Consider the following 18,631-nt stretch of genomic DNA (forward strand, 5'->3'; position numbering starts at 1 on the left):
TCTTCCAACAAGAGCTACATCCACCACATGAGATGATTTTGCTTGCGTGATCAGTGAGACATTGGAAGTTGCTGGTATGACCATTGAGTAAAGAGCATCCATTGAAGGATCATGTGGAATCTGGCTAATGGAAGCAGAGGTATGGCCACTTTCAGAACAAACCTGGCTTTGATTCTGTTGTTGTTGTGATACCAGTTTGTGAATGTCTGTTATTCTCTGATGTGTTAGTCTACATGTTTACTGTATCTAGATTGGTAATAGCGACAAGGCGACAAAACAGACTTAATTTATTGAAATACCCAGCTTTTGACAAACAGCCATCAGAAGATGCTTGGTGGGAGCTGTGACAAATATGGAAACACCTGGAATCCCATGCATTTGGTAAACACCGGGGCAGTGGTGAGACCAAAGAGGGCCCTGGTTCCCGCGGAGGAATCTTCTGGTCTGTTCATTTTTGTGATAGTACGCATCCTGAAGGTCTATAGAAACATCCAGTTTCCTTTGCCCAAAGGGGAAGGATGGATTGCAGCGTGACCATCAATCTTGTTTTCTTGACTGATCTGTTCAAGACACTGAGATCTTTCTTTGGAACTAAAAGAGTAGATTCGGATCCTTGCTGGTCTGCTGGAACTGGCTGAATTGCTCTTTTGCAAGCAGTTTTGAAATCTCTCCCTTTTGGAACATCTGGAAGGATTTTTGACTGATTTGGAATAGGGGATAGAATAGCGATGGACTGTACCCATTTGTTCAGGGATAGCCAGGCTTCTGGGTACAGTGACAATCTTCCCGATTGCCTCGAAGATGGGCAGTCCTCAGGGATGCTGAAAGGGCTTGTCAGGGGACCCCTGCCCCTAGGGCGGCGTCTACCATTGTTACCACCTCTGCCTCTGGCGCGACTCGTCCCTTGAGATTGTTTGGAACCACATCTTTCCACTGGCCTTTGGGTAAGGCCTAGAAGGATGAAAAATGGACTCCGGCGGCAGAAAGGGTCTTGCCATCAGTTGCACCTAGTCAAGGTTTTCTTTCACTTGAGGACCAAGAGGGATGATCCATCAAGCGGGGAGTTAGTGAAAGGCGTCTTGAAGGGTCCATCCAGGCATGCGCCACACCTGTCCCTATGGAGGAGTTGGTTATGGAGTTAGTGTTCATCTTATCTTGAAAACCCGCAGCTGTAGGGTCCTTTAACATTTCACCGCTTCTTTGATCAAGTCCCTTTGAAGGCGAGTAAAATGGCATAGGTAGTTCAGCGAGCATGGTAAATGTGCTGACAAGAACATCCGCTTCCGTACCTGTCCATGGACCTAGATTCCTTGTTGGATGGACAGGTACTGAAGGATCAGCTAGCTCCTTCTTAGTGGCAGCTACCACCATAGCATCCACAGAAACTCCTTTTGTTAAGAACTCTTTGTCTGCTGGTGCCGTTATGAACTTGGAGGTCTCCTGGGTGGGTCCACTGAGTCCATGCCTTCTTAGCAACCACCTGCATGAGGGGTCAAGGGGGACACCCAGGAGGTGGAAGGAGAGCCAAAGCGCCTCAAGATACAGAAGGGTTGAGGGCTGGCCAATTTCCCCTCTGTTTCAGGATCTCCAGAATGTCTGCAAATGAGACATCTTCAGAGGGAAACCTCAGAATCATCCAAATCTGTGTCTGACATGATGGACTCAGGTGAGTCAATGTGTTTCCTCTTACACTTCCTCTTCCGAGGGGCTCTTCTGCCAAATCAGGAGGCCTCAGAAGGATGAAATCCCACAGGGGTTCCTGAGCTGGCTCTCTGCGGTCCGGGATGAGAGTCGACTTAACCTGAGGCACTGTAGAGGAGGGGACTGTGGAGTAGAGCCAGGCTCTAACACACTCCGCATGACCTCAGCAGAGCCAGAGGTCCCGCTCCGAGCGGCACCAACAGTGATGGCTCGAGGCGATGTCAAACTCCACCCGAGAGGAGGGGTGGACAAGGTCGATGCCACTGAGGAAGTCTGGCATTCTTCCAGGAAGAAAGGGCTCGACACTATCACAGTCTCGGTTCCAGCGACCGGCTCGAGCTCAAAGAGAGTGAAGAGGAATATGTGGACGGGGCAGGCATCGACTGATGAGTGGGCTCTGAAGCATCTGGGCCAGTGCGGACAGAAGTCGACTCACTACCCTCTGAAGGTCATGATCCGACAGCCTCGATGACCTAGAGGGTGAGATCTTTGGCTCCGTTCAGACAGCAGGGAGATCCGTGACCTGGACCTCTTCGAAGGTGGATCAGACCTAGATATAGAGGGCTTCCCTGTTGAAACAGATGGGAATCCTCTGGCTTGAGTAAGCCTCTTAATATCAATTTATTTTTTCCTGCAGGACCCTGGGGCTGAAGCCATGGCACACAGCATAGGAGTCCTGCAGGTGCCAGTAGACACAAGAAGTGTGGCGTCTGTCAGAGACATTTTCTGACAGCCGCATCACACTTCTTGAATCGAACCTTTGCTTCCTTAGACATTTTTAACAGGTGTAACAAACACACACAAAACACACTAATTACACCCTGTCAAGTTTAAATTATAATAAAACCACTAACAAGGATTTTAAAATAATACACACACTCCACTAGGGAAGAGAAAAGGCCTGTAGGCCCAAGGGAAGAACCTAAAGTTCTTGAGGGAAAAAAGAATTTTTAGAAGGGATAAAATTTCTCTAAACTAAGGGAAATAAGTAAAATATTAAAATTAAAGGGGTTTTGATAGACTAAATTACACAAGAAAAGTCACTTACCAAGAACGGTGAAAACCAACCTCGATAGTGAGATCTGAGGTAACTCTCGCCTAGCATTGTGGGATAACCCATCCAGCAAGAATGAAGGCGAGATAGACAACTTAACATTTATTGTTTAAAGAGACTTCAGTGTTTCTGAACTTACAAAGTTTGCAAAGGTATGAGGAACTAGAAATTACCCCGCGGGGACTTTGAACTGTAAAACATGCTTCTACTCCTTTTAATTTATCCTCAGTGAAGGATAAGCAGTTTCATGATAGATGGGTCACTGCGGCTCATAAATGCAGCCTTGAATGGGTTTGCATTTTAGTAGAAAGAGACATGCTTAAAAAACAAAAATTAACAGAGGAAATCAAGGGAGTGTGTAAGGACATTACCAATAAAGTTACTCATGATGAATTGCAACAATTTCTTATTAAAACTAATGAACAACTGATGGTGTTTGAACAGGAGGTTACTGAAAGGAAAAAGAACAAACTGTTTCGTGATTTACGTGACTACAAAAATAAACAAACCTTTCAAGTGGCGACCAATCCAAAAGCAAAATGTCAACAAGTTCAGTTTGAACAGAACAGGAACAACACGAACAAGGGAGGACATGTCTACACATCAGGAAAAAGTTGTGCACCGTTTACGGAAGGTGAAGCACATGGGGAAGAATTTCCAGTACTCCCCAAGCCAGGGAATGGTAATTATTTAAATACTTTTTGTGGGGCCCAGGCAAGCCGTAAGCAGAGCTGAAATGGACAGGGACATCAGAAGGAATATAATACATACTAGCGAACATTTAAATGTGGTAAATGGGACTACATTTTTAAACGTTGAATCAACTGACTGTAAGTATGTTGTTAATTTTTATGGATATGAACTATCGGACTGTGAGTTAAGTGTTCTTGATAAAGGTTTAAAATTTGTGCCAACTGTCCTGCTAAGACTACACGAACTAAAAGGGGATATTTTCTGTTTTAGTCGTAAATTAAATTTATTGGATTATTTTAGAACTGATGTTATTGATAATACTTTATATGAAGAAGATACAAGTGAGGAATTAATTAGTACTGATGATAGTTTTTATTCTTGGCACTCAAATGAATTTGTAAATGATTATTGTAAACTAAATACAGATGGAGTTAAGGTAAAAAGTGATTTTTATGCCCCCACAGAGAAATGAAAGTACTAAGTATTTTAATATATCACTTAATCACAATATTGAAAATGAATTTCATGCATTTTTAAAATATAAAAAGAATGTAAAATATAATGTGAACAAGGAAGAGTGGGAATGTCTTAAAAAATTAAGTCAAAATGCTGAATTAATATTCAAACTTGCTGATAAATGTGGCAGATTGGTTATTCTAAACTATGTACAGTATCTAACAATGTGTTATGCACATCTGAATAATGAACATGTTTATGAAAAAAATTAACATGGAGGAATATGAAAAAGCACAAAAGGAATACAGTGACTTGATAAATAAAGGACCTAGATTACATTATTTTTCACAAAAAGATGTGCAGGAAAAATTTAATATTAAAAATCCTAGGATGCCATGCTTTTACTGTGTTCCTAAGATCCATAAAAATATGACTGACCCACCGGGACATCCTATAGTCTCGGCATGTGGTAGTTTTTTGCAAAATTTAGCATGTTTCCTTCATGATTATTTTCTACCTACAGTAAAGAAGCTGCCATCTTATGTTAGAGATGTGTTTGATTTGTTGGATAAAATTAGTAATATAAAATGGGAACAAGACATGTACTTCCTTGTAATAGATGTTGTTAGCCTGTATACCAACATTAAACACCAAGATGGAATTCAAGCTATAAAATATTATTTAGGTGAGAATACAGTAGTTGAATATGTTGTTGATTTGAATATGGTATGTTTAAATAATAACATATTTGAATTTAATGAAAGTCTTTATAAACAGTTACAAGGAACAGCTATGGGGGCAGCCTTTGCTCCAAGTTATATATATATATATATATATATATATATATATATACACTAATCAATTTTTATTAAGTATGTGTCTAAATATTTTCATGTTATTGACGATTTAATATTTATTTGCAAAGGAGGGCAAGATCAAATCAAAACATTTATGGATCAAATACATGTGAATAATATTGGAGGGAGATTTGATGGTTTACAAAAGGGAAATGAAGTAAATTATTTAAATGTAGTGTTAAAAGGACAAGTAGGTCCATATATTAGTACCAGCATACATAGAAAGTTTAAAGAAACTAATTCTATTTTGCATGGTGAAAGTTATCACCCTCCCCATACTATTAAATCTATACCATATACTGAATTTGTAAGAATTAAGACACTATGTAGTAATCCAGCTGAAGTAAAAGTAGAACTAAATGAAAGTTATAATAAGTTTTGTTTGAGGGGCTACCATGAAGTAGATTTAAGAGAGAGTTGGGAGGGTGGCCTAATGGTTAAGTTGCTTGCCTTACAAGCACAAGGTGCAAGGTTTGCATCTCACAATGGATAATTGGCTAGGCTTAAAAAGGCTCTCAAGGGCAGTTAGCCAAGTACTAACCTATGAACCTATAAAGTTTTAAATTATAGAAATAGGAATGGTGTTAGTAGAAATAATAACAGTGAATGTATATATTTCACTTCCACCTATTCTATATTGTCTGAAAAAGTTTTGGAACAAGTTAAACATAATTGGAGAGTGGTTAAGAGGGAGGTTGATTTCTTACAGTGTAAAAATGTGCTTCTCCTTTAGAAAGGGGAGAAGCATTAAGGATTTTATAGTCCATAGTAAGTTTAATATGCCAAAAATGACAGTTGGTAAGCCAATTGACAAACAGGGAACACAAGTATGTGGTAAATGTAGTGTATGTAAATATATAATCAAAGAATTTACTAACAACGGAGTTATATTTCAAACTAATGGAACTTTTAATTGTAGAACTGAGAGGGTTATATATGGTCTCAAGTGTTCATGTAATAAATTTTATGTAGGAGAAACTGAAAGACAGTTCTCCTGCAGAGTAAAAGAGCACATTAGAGATATTAAAAATAATAAACAAACTAGCCCTATAGCAATACATTTTAATAAATATCATAATGGTAACCTGGAGGGGTTACTAGCTGCAGTGTTAGATAGCATAGAAAGGAATGTATATATGAATGAACAACAAATAAAATGCTTACTGAGGAAAAAGGAGGCTCTTATGATTCTGAAAATGTAATACAATGAGCCCTATAGGGTTAAATCATGAATGTACATAGAAAAGTTTTTTGTAATATAATTGATAGTATGTTAATAAGTTACTAATATATTTAAAAGTTTTTATAATAATGTTTTTTATTTAATTGTTTAATTGAATAAGTGGGTGTGACAAACACTATAAAATGGTGTCAGTATGAGTGATTATAGTATAGTCTGTTAAAGGCGAGTGTGGCTGAGGTGCTAGGGAAGACTGATTTTTGTGGAAGAAAATTGAACTTTGATTGTATATTTTACAATAAATTATCTTAGCGCTACAGTGGAACTGACCTGCAGTTTGTGGTATACTACAAAGCTTTGGTGTATTTGGTTGTGGTTCTTCAATGTCTTGTTTAAACTTTCCAAATTTGTCAGTCCTTATCTAAATTCCAGTTTGGCATTTTGGAACAAATTAATGTAACCCCCCCCCCCAAGGTGGTGACTTTAAAACACACCTAGAAAGCAAGGAACTTAGGTGGCAACTTAGGTTGCAAGCAACAATCCCCCCTGGTCTCAATGAAAATACCTCCATAAAACCTATTTTACAATGGACAGCTGTTAACTATAGGTGGTTATATTAAGTTTTTTTTATATTCTTATATTTTTAAACATAACCAGTTTAGGTTATCTATTTTTTATTAATTTATTCTTTTTAACCATGCATATTACTTTATCTACTATTTCATGAGAGAGGTTTTCATGAAGATTTACTATGCCTTTAAGAAACGTATTAAATGCTAAGTATTTAGTTCAGGTTGGTGATGTGATCAGAACATATAAAACTGTTTAATGCATGTTTGGTCATTCTGAAGAAGTCCTGATTGCATCAGGATGAAAGCACTAAATCTTATCTCTGTTTGTTATTTTGTTGTTTAATTAAACAGTTTTATGTTCCCCGTTGGTGGTTTTTAATAGCTGTCTTCCTGTGTTTACATATTTTCATATTTTTTATTATTATTTTATTTTTAGCAGTTTCTTAGTGATTTGAAGTCAGGTATGGATTACCTTGACAAAATACCCTCTGTTTTTTCATCATTACACCGGGAGGAAATGAATAAAATTAATTCAGAATTAGCTATCATCAAGGGAGAGTTAATGAGATTGGTGGAGCTGCTATCACAACCAACCAACAGCACTATTCCTGGTACCTTTGGTTCCATCTCTCAGGTGTCAGTTCTGAATGGAGGATGACTTGTTACTGGGCCACTTCTTGGTTTGAAAGATTGTGTGCCATTTATGTCTGCTCCAAACGGAGGACTACGGGAAGATATTTTGCTTAAGGAAAATGATCTTAGAGAATTTAGTGGTGCCACTGGGAGCAATGGAAATCAGAGAAGAATCTTTGTAAAGAGCGCTTACAAGGATTCTACCAATGTCCCAAACTGTCTTAAAAAAGGTAATTTACCAAAGCACATGCTGCTGTTGCTTCTTTACTCCTTATCAGAGATGTTGCAAACAGGCTTTCTGGGGTCAACCGTCTGTTCATTCAAATGTACAACCTTGTGTCAATGTTGTTGTTGTTTGTCTTTTGGCTTTTTATAGTTAAGGGTCGCCACAGCGGAACTCCAGTCTGCTAATGATTGGCAGTAGATTTTCACGAACGCTGAGGTGTCAGCTCGACATCTAGCCTTCAACGAAGGCATGCCCATTTACGCATGTCTTTCAAACACCACCCAACCATGGGGAGGACACGCAAACTCCACACAGAAGGCACTCCCTGCACTCCAGCTGAGAACTGAACGGGAGAACCTCTTGCTGTGAGGCAACAACGCTACCGCTGCACCACCGCAGATTTTACAACCTTGTGTCAATGAAAGACCCAATTATTTAAATTTTCAGCACATTGTTGGTAAATAATTTAATTTTACTATGACTCTTGGTGCAAATGATAAGCAGGTAAACCCCTGATCTGAACATAACATTGGTCATTCATTAACGGACCTTATAAATCGTATGGAGAAGAAACTTTATAAAATTAAAAGTTTATAAATAGACAATGCATATTTAAAAAGGTATATGGAATTAAGTATTGTGCCTCTAAGCAACACCAAAAAATGAAAGTGCTAAATCTATACTGGTGTGGATCTGAGCTGTCTTTTCCTTGTGGATTATAAGTATTGTGCCTCAAGGACTGAGTGTTTTTAAGTTTCCCTTTGGGTTACATTATAATTATGCAATGTATGAAGAATTCGTGCAAATGTTTAACTGCCAGGGTTTGAAGTTGGTAGACAAAATCATTAAGTTTAATGAAAGTAATATTAATTCTCTATTGCAAGAGGCAGAGAAATTAAATTCTGACATTAAAGATTATTTAATTTTTGACCAGTGGGAGGGATTTTACAAGAAAATGTTTGTTAATATTGATAGAAAATGCAATAATATTTTTAAGCGGAAAGAGAAAAAGTTGGATAGGGACACCAAACAATATACATCTAAGAATGTTTACCCTATTAAGAATAGTGGTTTAAGAGAAGTACTGGGAGACTACATTTTAATGGCTATGAGAATATTGGAAGGGATGGTAATGAATTTAATGAGGCGAACACAGGGGATGGTGAACCACACATTGATTCCACAAATTTTGAACATGCTCAAAGTTTTTTTTCCCATCTGCAGATCAGAAAGGATAGTGCACAGGGATCAACAGACTGTAGATTTAGGGCAACACATATGACAACACTTCCAAAGATAATGGAAGTAAGTAAGGGACAAGGGGATGTTTTGGGCATTGTGAAAAATGGTTTTGTTTTAACATATAGGGAGTACAGTATTTTAATTATACCAACATGTCCATCACTAAAGAACACTTTGCCATATTTCAAAAAGGATAGAAGTACATGCCAGTTAGAAACTTTGATGTGGTAGAATCCTTAGTCGAATTAAAAATTTTCACTAGGAAATCAAATCTGGCACTTTATTTTGAGAACAAGGATGACAGGCAGGTTCACATTGATGATAGAAGTGACACTTTTAAGAAGAGAAGATTTTTTTTTAATTCACCAACACACCCCATAGTGAATGTATTTGAAAAGGCTGTTAGAGAGGAAATATACAAATTCGAAGACACTTCTTACAAATTGAAATGTTGCGCTAACTTAAATAAGAAAGAGAATGACTTCCTCAATTCTCCTGTTAACGATTCATTTATTTGCTTAATGAAACCCGAAAAGGCTTGGTAATGTTTAACATATCAGAATATTCCGGCATTATGTCCAACATTCTTAACAACGCTGAAACATGTACACCAGTTTCTAAGAATGAGCTTTCTATAGCTTACCATAGGTAAGACTCTTATTTGAAAGAGCATTCATTTGATAAAAGAATTTCATTAAAGACATATCATGCCTTAAAAGTAGATTACCCCACTGTCCCCTTCATATTTGTCAATACCCAAGACACATAAAAACATTCAGAATCCTCCATTTAGACCAATAGTGGCCACCCAGGGATAAAAAACCTACCCTCTGGCAGTGTGCATAGATCATTGGTTAAAACTAATCTAACAAAAAAATCCCTCATTTGATTATTGACTCTTGGGATATAGTAGAGAGGTTGAAGCAGGAAATCTAGGAAAAAGATTTGATTTTTCATATGATTGATGTAAATACCTTTTTACTGTAATTGTCAAGGAGGAAGGTATGGAATACTTCCATAACAGTATCATTAAACATAAACATTTTCTACTGACAAAATCAATCTTATAGTTGACTTAATGTCAACAGCTTTAGATAACAATTATATTCCCTTTGAGAGAGAATTTTAAATGGCACAGAGGAGTAGCAATGGGTGCACCATGTGCACCTGTATATGCCAACATGGTTTTATTAGACTGGGAAGAAAAGTTTGTATTTAAACCAACTTACCATCAGAATGATGGGTTATAGCTTAGGTTTTTGAACGACATTTTTATTTTATGGAAAGAGTCTGAAAACACAATATATACTTTTTTAGATTATTTAAACCATACTTCAGAATTTTTATAATTTACTTACAATTTTAATGGGAGTATGGTTAACTATTTGGGTACACTCGTTATACGCACAGGCAATGGATTTGAATCAAGATTTTTAGGAAATCCAATTTTAGTAATACATACTTAGACTTTACTAGTTGCCACCCATTAGCCCAATAGAAGAGCCTTGTTAAAGGACAATGTATATGGGTGGCTGGGATGACTTCACATCCCAAAGGCATTGGCAAAGAATTAGACACAGTAGCTAATATGTTTTTAATAAGAGGATACCCCACACCTTTGATTAACAAAATAAAAATTTATGTGGAAGCAGGTTGGAGGAGGACTTATAAACCCCTTTTATTGACAGGTTTTCCATCCTGTACTTCACAGGCACTGTTGAAAAATTTCGAAATAGCCTTAGTTTTGCAATATAACCCACTAAGTGTGGAAAGTAAGAATATCGTTAAGAGAAATTGAAATATTTTCAAAGCTATCTCAGCTATTTTCATCTTATTAGGGCATGATCAACAATTCACTTATAAAACAAGATGGAATTTCAAAAAATTATTTGAAAATGGGGGTAAGCATATTAGTAGTAGGGATGCAGCAAAACCTGGAACTACCAGATGTGGTATGTGTAGTCAATGTCCATTAATTTTGGAGCAGGAGGAGTTTATTTTGGAGAATGATATATGTCTTAGAGTTAAATTTTGTAAAGGCAATTGTTCTTTGAAAATAGTTGTATATTTAGCCAAATACCTACAGTGTCCACCTTATTACTTGGGCGAAAAGGAACGTAATCTCTGTAAGCGTATCTACGAACACAGCTATGACATTCGTAAAATGAATGAGAACTATGCCTTATTTAAACATTCCAAAATTTGTCAGTCCTGCTCTAAATTCCAGTTTGGCATTTCATAACAAATTAATGTAAACCCCCGAGGTGGTGACTTTAAAACACACCTAGAAAACAAGGAATTTAGATGGTACCTTAAGTTGCAAGCAACAATCTCTCCAGGACTCAGTGAAACCATCTCCATAAAACCTGTTTTACAAATGAGGGTTGTTAAGCTATAGGTGGTTATACTTAGCTTTTATTGTATTCTTGTATTTTTAAACATATATTTAACTGGTTTAGGTTATCTATTTTTTATTCATTTATTTTTTTTAACTATACACATTCATTTATCTACTATTCCATAAGAAGGGTCGTCATGAAGTTTTACTATGCCTTTAAACAATTTATTAAACGCTGAAATATTTAGTTCAGGTTGGTGATGTGATCAGCACTTATAAAACTGTTTTTAATGCATGTTTGGTCATTCTGAAGAAGTCCTGAATGTCCATAGATTAGTACTAGGCTAACTGCCCTTGCGGGGCATTTTAAGCCTAGCCAATTACCCTATGTAAGACTCAAACCTTGCATCTTTGTCTGTAAGGTAAACACCTTAACCATTATACCAACCTCCCACCCCAAAATTCATCACTACCAAGTCTTAAACCCAGGAACCTGTACTACAATCACAGTAACATACCGCTACACCATCTCAGCTAGCAAGATTAAAGTGTAAAATCTTATGTCTATTCATTATTTTATTGTTTAATTAAACAGTTTTATGTTCCCTTTTGGTGGTTTTTAATACCTGGCTTCCTGTATTTACATTGTTTTTATTAGTGTTTTATTTTTAAAACTTTAAATACTACCGGAGGACTGAATAAAGTTGTAGCACCGGTGTTGTTGTTTCTGATATTGTAGCTGGTGTAGAAATTTGCTTGCAGTTGCTAGATTACATACTACAGTTTCAGACTTAGTGAAGTCCTTCTTCTCAGTTTCAATAACAAAAGAGAGGAAAGCTGAATTTGCTTTTACATGGGAGGGTAGACAGTGCACTTTCTGAGTCATGGTCTGGTAACAAGAGACATAGTCAGATTACATATTTGAAAAAGTGTTCTCCTTTACATTGACAATGTCAAGATTACAGGAGATCAACCTGATGTGGAAGCCGGTGTGTAAACTGTAACACAATAACTTCCAAACTGTGGATGGCCTGCAAATAAAAACAAAATGCACTAAGTAACTACAGTGACATTTCTTGAAATGATATGGAGTGGAATAAAATGAGAGGTGTCAGATGGAGCAATAGAAGGCATTTAGAAATTGCTGTATGAAAAATACATTAAGAGGCAAAAGGCTTCTTTGGAGTGATAGGATGTTGGAAAGCATTCATGTCCTATCTAGTACTAATTATGTGCTCCATTTACCAAGTATCCCTGAAGAAGGCCAATTTTCAAATGGGGTCTGTAGTAGCAAACAGTATGCATTGATGTGAAAAAAGCCTTACCAGAAAGCATAGGACTGATCCAGACAACCATTTGTTCTCAAAGTCACCATTCAAAAGAGTGCGATAGAGTTCTGGTCCAAAGTAATAATAGGGCGCAAGTACAATATAGCCCCATAAAGTAATGTGTATTAGGCATATACACTACTCTGCTTTGTATTAAAGGAAAAAGAAGACAGCAGTGACTGTAAAGGTGAACAATCTTATCCTAGAATGGCTATATGATAATACAGTGATAAAAACATTTGCTGTATAAGCCTCAAATATCCATTAGGGGTACTAGTATCCCCAAGAATGAGCTAATATTGTGCTTGGGGTGTCCCTAATGCAATATATATTACAGGTCCTTGCTATTTTGGAAGATGTCGCTGTTAATGAGCAACAGCATCAGAAAAATATTGAAGTTTCCTGTATTGGAAGCACCTCCCTTTCATCAGCTGTCTGTAGTGCACAGAGAGAGGGGTCCAAAGGGAGAGCTGAAAACAGCCACAAAATTACTGCAACTGAATGCATCTTTCAGCCTTAAGTCTTGGTAAATAGCTTCATGTGGTGGACCATGTTTTTACAAAATATCACTAAAATGACTGAATGATATATAGACTATATTTTATATTCACATATAATAGGATCATAGGAAGTTACTAGATTAATGACACTGGGGCCCTTACAAGCCTAGCCAAGAGTTTATCCCCATAAAGAAACCTCAGTCAGCACCTGTTGCCTCTGTCAGTGAGGGACACAGGTGAAACCCCTAGGACAAATTTGTGTTTTCCCATCCACTTATCAAGGTTGTGCTTGAAGAGGGTCATCAAGGTACTCTTTTTGATGTGTATGGGAAGTCTATTCCAAAGACAGGGCAGTCTCTGGAACACAAACCTGTCTCTCTAGCAGATTCTGTTGATGTATAGTAGATTCAGGCCTTTTGAGTGGGTAATATGCAAGGAGTTAGACTTATGGATATGGAGCATCTCTAGTAGGGCAGGGTCCAAGATTGCCTTGTAGGTGAGACACAGATCACCTCTGAGCAATCTGTATGATACTGAGTAGAGTGACAGTGATTTGAGCTTGTCCACATAGGACAGGTTTTGGAGACCATGAATTCTCTTTGTGAGGTATTTCTTTGGCCTTTCCAGTTGGTGCAGATGTTTGGAGAGGTACATATAAAATGGGGCATTACATTCAATTACTGGTCAAATGAGGAAGGAGTATAGAGAGTTTATAACCTTCTTTTTTCTGGATGCAATCCCTTTATTTATCAGATGACCCAAGTAAAAGGCTTTTCTGACCACTGCTGCTATATGATGATCGAATGTGAGATTGTTATCAACCTAAGTACCAGGTCTCTCACCACAGGCTGTGTGTCGCCATTGATGTGATAATCAGTAGGGGCCCCGTTCAGTAGGGGCCCCATTTTTGATGAATGGTATGATAATACTTTTATTTTGCATTTAGCTTGAGGCCATGACTTTGGCACTAGTCATTAGATGCTGTGAAACCCTCTTGCAGTATGTTAACATCATCTGGGGAGTCAATGACACCACCCAACTTACAATTGTCTGGAAACTTGGTCAGCCACAGGCCTTTTGTCTTTCCCTGGACCTCTGAGAAGTATATGCAAAACAGTACGGGTCCCAGGACAAATCCCTGGGGTACTCCACTAGTGACAGGTCTGCTTTTGGAGGTGGTGGTGCCTATTTTGACATTAAAGGTCCTGTTGGTGATCCAGTTTGCCACCTACCTGATGAGATAGGGATTTGCGTCAAATTGAGTTAGCTTCTTGACGATGTCCAAGTGGTGGATTGTGTTAAAGGCCTTGGCCAAGTCAAGGTAAGCTGTATTTACTGACTTTCCCTCATCCAGGGCCTTGGTGACAATCTCAAAGAAGTCAACCAGGTTCAACAGACATGATCTGCCCTTGACGAATCCAAAGTGGGTGGGGTCAAGTGCATGGTGATTGCCTATGTCCTTGTTTATGAGATCCATAATAATATGCTCCATGGCTTTACAGATCAGACTTGTCAAGCTAGTGGGGTGATAGTCTCCACGGTCAGTAATGGCACCACCTTTGTGCAAGAGGATGACAATGGCAGTTCTCCACTCTGCTAGAATGAAGCCTGTACTTAGGCTGTGGTTGAATAGAGTGCTCAATAGCGAAGCCAGTTCTTGCTGGAGATGGTGCAGAATACAGCCTGGGATGCTATTCGGACCCATGGAAGCCGTGTTTTTTTGCCTTGGATAGGGACTTTAACACTTGATCTATGGAGATATGAGGTGCAGGACAAGTACTGGAGATGTCAAAGGGCCTTTGGAGGGACAAGGGGGGTAAAGTTTGTGCTGAACCTATCTGCAAGCAGGTTGGCTAAGTCAACAGGATCAGTCTAAGTGATACCATTAAGTACTAATTCAGAAAAAACCTGGGCCTTGCCATGGAGGTTTCTGATGTAACTGAAGAAGGTTTTGTGGTTTCCCTTTATTTCAGAGGCTAGTTTCAATTCATAATTGGCTTAGGAGGTTTTCACTAGTGATCTAATTTGCTTGTTGAAGCTAATTGGAGAGTTTTCCAGTTTGGAATTTGTTTCTTTTTACCCTTGGACAACAGTTTCTTCCTTTTGTTTTAAAGCCTGTTGATAGAGGATGTCCACCAAACACTTTTGTTTTTCCTTGAGGAGTAGGTTTTAGTTCTTTTGGCCTTGGCTGAGTCCATGCAGTTGAACATGGGATTGTATTCCGCATGGAGAATGGTAGGATAAAAAATAAAAAAAGAGAAAACAGGCAGCACAGGTTCTAGAATAAAAGCCAATTGCCCTCATGGCAGAAGGAAGTAGTCCTCAAAAAATTAAAAATGACAGACCAAAAACAGGCATAGGGATGACAGAATAAACTGTTGAGTATAAAGAAGACATTATGTGCTGTTTAATGCAAGAAGCCCAGAATTTCCGGACAAAAATATGCTGAAAACTTAACAGTTACATTAATGGAAAGAAACATACTTGCAAATGAAAAAATGTTAAAAGCTATAAATAAACATTTGCATTCATTAATACAAAATAAGCATGAAAAACACTACACAGATGAAGAAACTTTTGTCTGCCTGGAAAAAGAAGCATCCAAGGAAGATATTTGGAAAGAAATGCAGGCAAATGCATCTGGATATGGAAAATTTCACAATATGAAAAATAAGAGAACAAGGGAGGGTAGAAAAGGAGATTGCTAAGGCAGACGTCAAACACATGGAAAATGAAGATCTGGATTATCTGTACAACAAAGAATTTAATGTGGGGAGTCCAACAAAGGCAATGTTGCAGCTTGATAGAACAATGCGCCCCCAGATTAAGAATAGCAAGTGGAGCGATATGCATCTGAAGAAGATTTGCTACATGGTGATGCTCTGTAACCTTCTGTGGGAGACCAGTAAGAAAGTCCAGTTAAAGGTGCACAGCAAGAGAAGGAGTAGAAAACAGTGGCAACTCTGACATAGATAATGTGGAGTGATGGACCAATGGGTTCCCATATGAAAGAGCAGCAGAGGAAGCAGGATACATCTAAAGAGGATATGCCACAGGAAGATGTTCTGGAACTTTCCGTAGATTACTCACAGGAAATAGACATCAGAAAAATGCTCTCAGTCCAAACAAAATTCATCTATGAGAGGGCCTGCTTGAATTAATAGAGGTAGACAGACGTTAAAATAGATGAAAGAAACATTGCGGAAAGTAAATAAAACCAAAAATGTTAGATGGGTAAAACAAAAGACAGTAATCAGGACTATTAAGGAAACACACATACTTTAACAAATATCAATAGGATATACATTGTTTTGCTTCATATCAAGATATTATCCCACTACTGACCATTTTGGCCTGCATTGATAACTTAACAGGGTGTTTATTTATGTAATCTGTGTAAATTGTATGACTTAAAAATAAACCCACTGTTTATGAATGCCTTTTGAATCAATACTTTGATCTATAATAGCTGTTTGAATCAATTCTTGATATTGTATGATTGCTTTCTGAATCAATATTCTAACGTAATTATCATTGTACATCTTCAACACTTCTAAATATGTTCTTATGTAACCATATTTTTGTAACTGTAATTGGAGCTTTTCTCCCTGGGCCTCCACGGAAAATGGGTCTCTTGGCCCAGTGGACTTTTTTGGTTAACAAATGTCAATAACTAAATAATAATATTACTGTGCAGCTAAACTATTAAGGGTTTCAGGTTGGAATAATGGTTAATGTATTTACCTTACAGACAGAACAGATAAGGTTTGATTCTCACCTTTGAAGGGAAATTGGAGAAGCTTTAAATGGCCTGTATGGGCAGCTAGCCTAGTACTTACCAATGAACCTAAGAATAAAAGATAAAGTGTTACCACAAAACAATAGCGTAATAAAGGACAGGAAGGGAACAACTGAAATGCCAACATGGAAGCATCAAATAGAGAAATCCATAAAGCAATTAAGACATGAAGTATCACTGTTAGAAGAATACAGAAGAGGGAACAGAGCTTCAGAAATACTAAGAAAGAAAGAAAGAAAGAAAAAAAGAAAGAAAGACATAGTAAGACCAATACACAGTATCAAAACAGACCAGAATCTGTCATACAATATTCCCAATAACAAACTATTAATATCAGCAGAAGGAGAAAAAACTTAGAAGGTATGCAGATAAATACAAAGGAGAAGCGTACAATAAGTAATTCATTGTTGAACCAACAATACTTTATAGAGAATGAGGAATCAAAGCAAAATGAATACAACCTCTGCCAAAAAAAGAAGAAACCCAAACATTCTGGAGAAATATTTATGAAATATTTATGAAGACCCTGTTGAACATAACAACAATGCTGAATTTATATAATAATTAAAAGGATAGGTAAAGAGTTTTAATGTAGAGGATTTGAAATGGGATGTAATAGCCAGATAAATTGAAACATAATTAAGAAAAACTCCTAAATGGTTAACCCTGGCTCCGACACAGTACCTAACTTTTGACTAAATGTGTTAACATCTTTACACAAAGATTTAGCCCTGAGTAAGAATTACTAAATAATCATTTCATAACAGACACAACCTTGTTAACAACAGGAAAAAAAATGATTCTCCTCCTAAAGTGTGAACCTTTAAGCCATCCTACAAACTATAGGCCAATAACTTGCCTTTCGACAATATACAAATTATATACTGGAACTGACACAGACAGAGTTTATAGTCATTTAGATAAATAATCAATTGTGGCAATAGAGCAAAAGGGTAACAAAAGAAAATCATATAGAGCAAAGGATCATTTTTGCTGAATAAAGCATAACAGAGAATTGAAAAAGGGAAATAAACTAAGTATGGCATGGACAGAGTAGAAAAAAGTATATCAATGCCATTCCGCATTCACAGATAAAAGAATGCTTATAGATGTGCAAGATACAGCCTACATTGATCAGTTACATTACAGTGACCATGAAATGGTGGCAAATTACCCTGCAATTGAACCTTGACAAAGGGCATATTATTATCCCAGGGATAAACATTTAAAGGGGGATAGTGCAGGGTGATTCTTTGCCACCACTGCTATATTGTCTTGCCCTTAGCCCATTAAGTTGTTTACCTAACAGATTAGGCTATGGCTGCAATTTGTTTCCCAGAAACCAACTTTGTTCAAGGACTTCTCATCAGCTTTTTGTGGATGGCTTAAAACTATAGTTTATCAGATGAAAGAGTTGAAAGCACAACTACAAATGACTAAAATTTTCTCCTATGATATAAGAATGGCATTTTGTCTTTATAAATGTATAAAAACAATATTTACAACAGGAAATCTGCATCACAAAAAAAATAACAGTCTGTGAAATTAATGTGATATCAAGGAACTTAAGCAAGAGTCAATTTATAAAGATCAGGGGAAAATGAAGGATTATCAATAAAACATAACCAAACTAGAATAAAACTCAGTTTTAAAACATAAGGGCAGGAATTCACTAATCCTCCATGTAAGACTAAATAAGTCTTACATGGAAACGGCAGTCTAAGAGGAAGATGTCAGCACACCATGCATATTCATGAGGGTGCGCTGACTCAACAGGAAGGCTAACACGGAGCGTGTAAGACTGCAGGGGCGTGTCGGACTGTCGAGCAGTCCAAATATCCACGCCCCTGAAACTATATAAATGTGAAAATGACAAGTGCAATGAGCGGGTCCGCTGAAATGTACACCTAGCAAACACTACACATACTAAATCTCTTTGTAATTGTAAAATGTAAACTTTTTTTTTTTTTTTTTTTTTTTTAATAATTCCCAATATAGCTGCCTGTATTTGCGCGTGTTTGCGCTGGTGTGCCCATTGCTTAGCTACAGTTA

Source organism: Protopterus annectens, chromosome 6.part0 (assembly GCF_019279795.1).
Source record: "Protopterus annectens isolate FY-2018-M chromosome 6.part0, PAN1.0, whole genome shotgun sequence".
Taxonomy (NCBI): Eukaryota; Metazoa; Chordata; order Ceratodontiformes; family Protopteridae; genus Protopterus; species Protopterus annectens.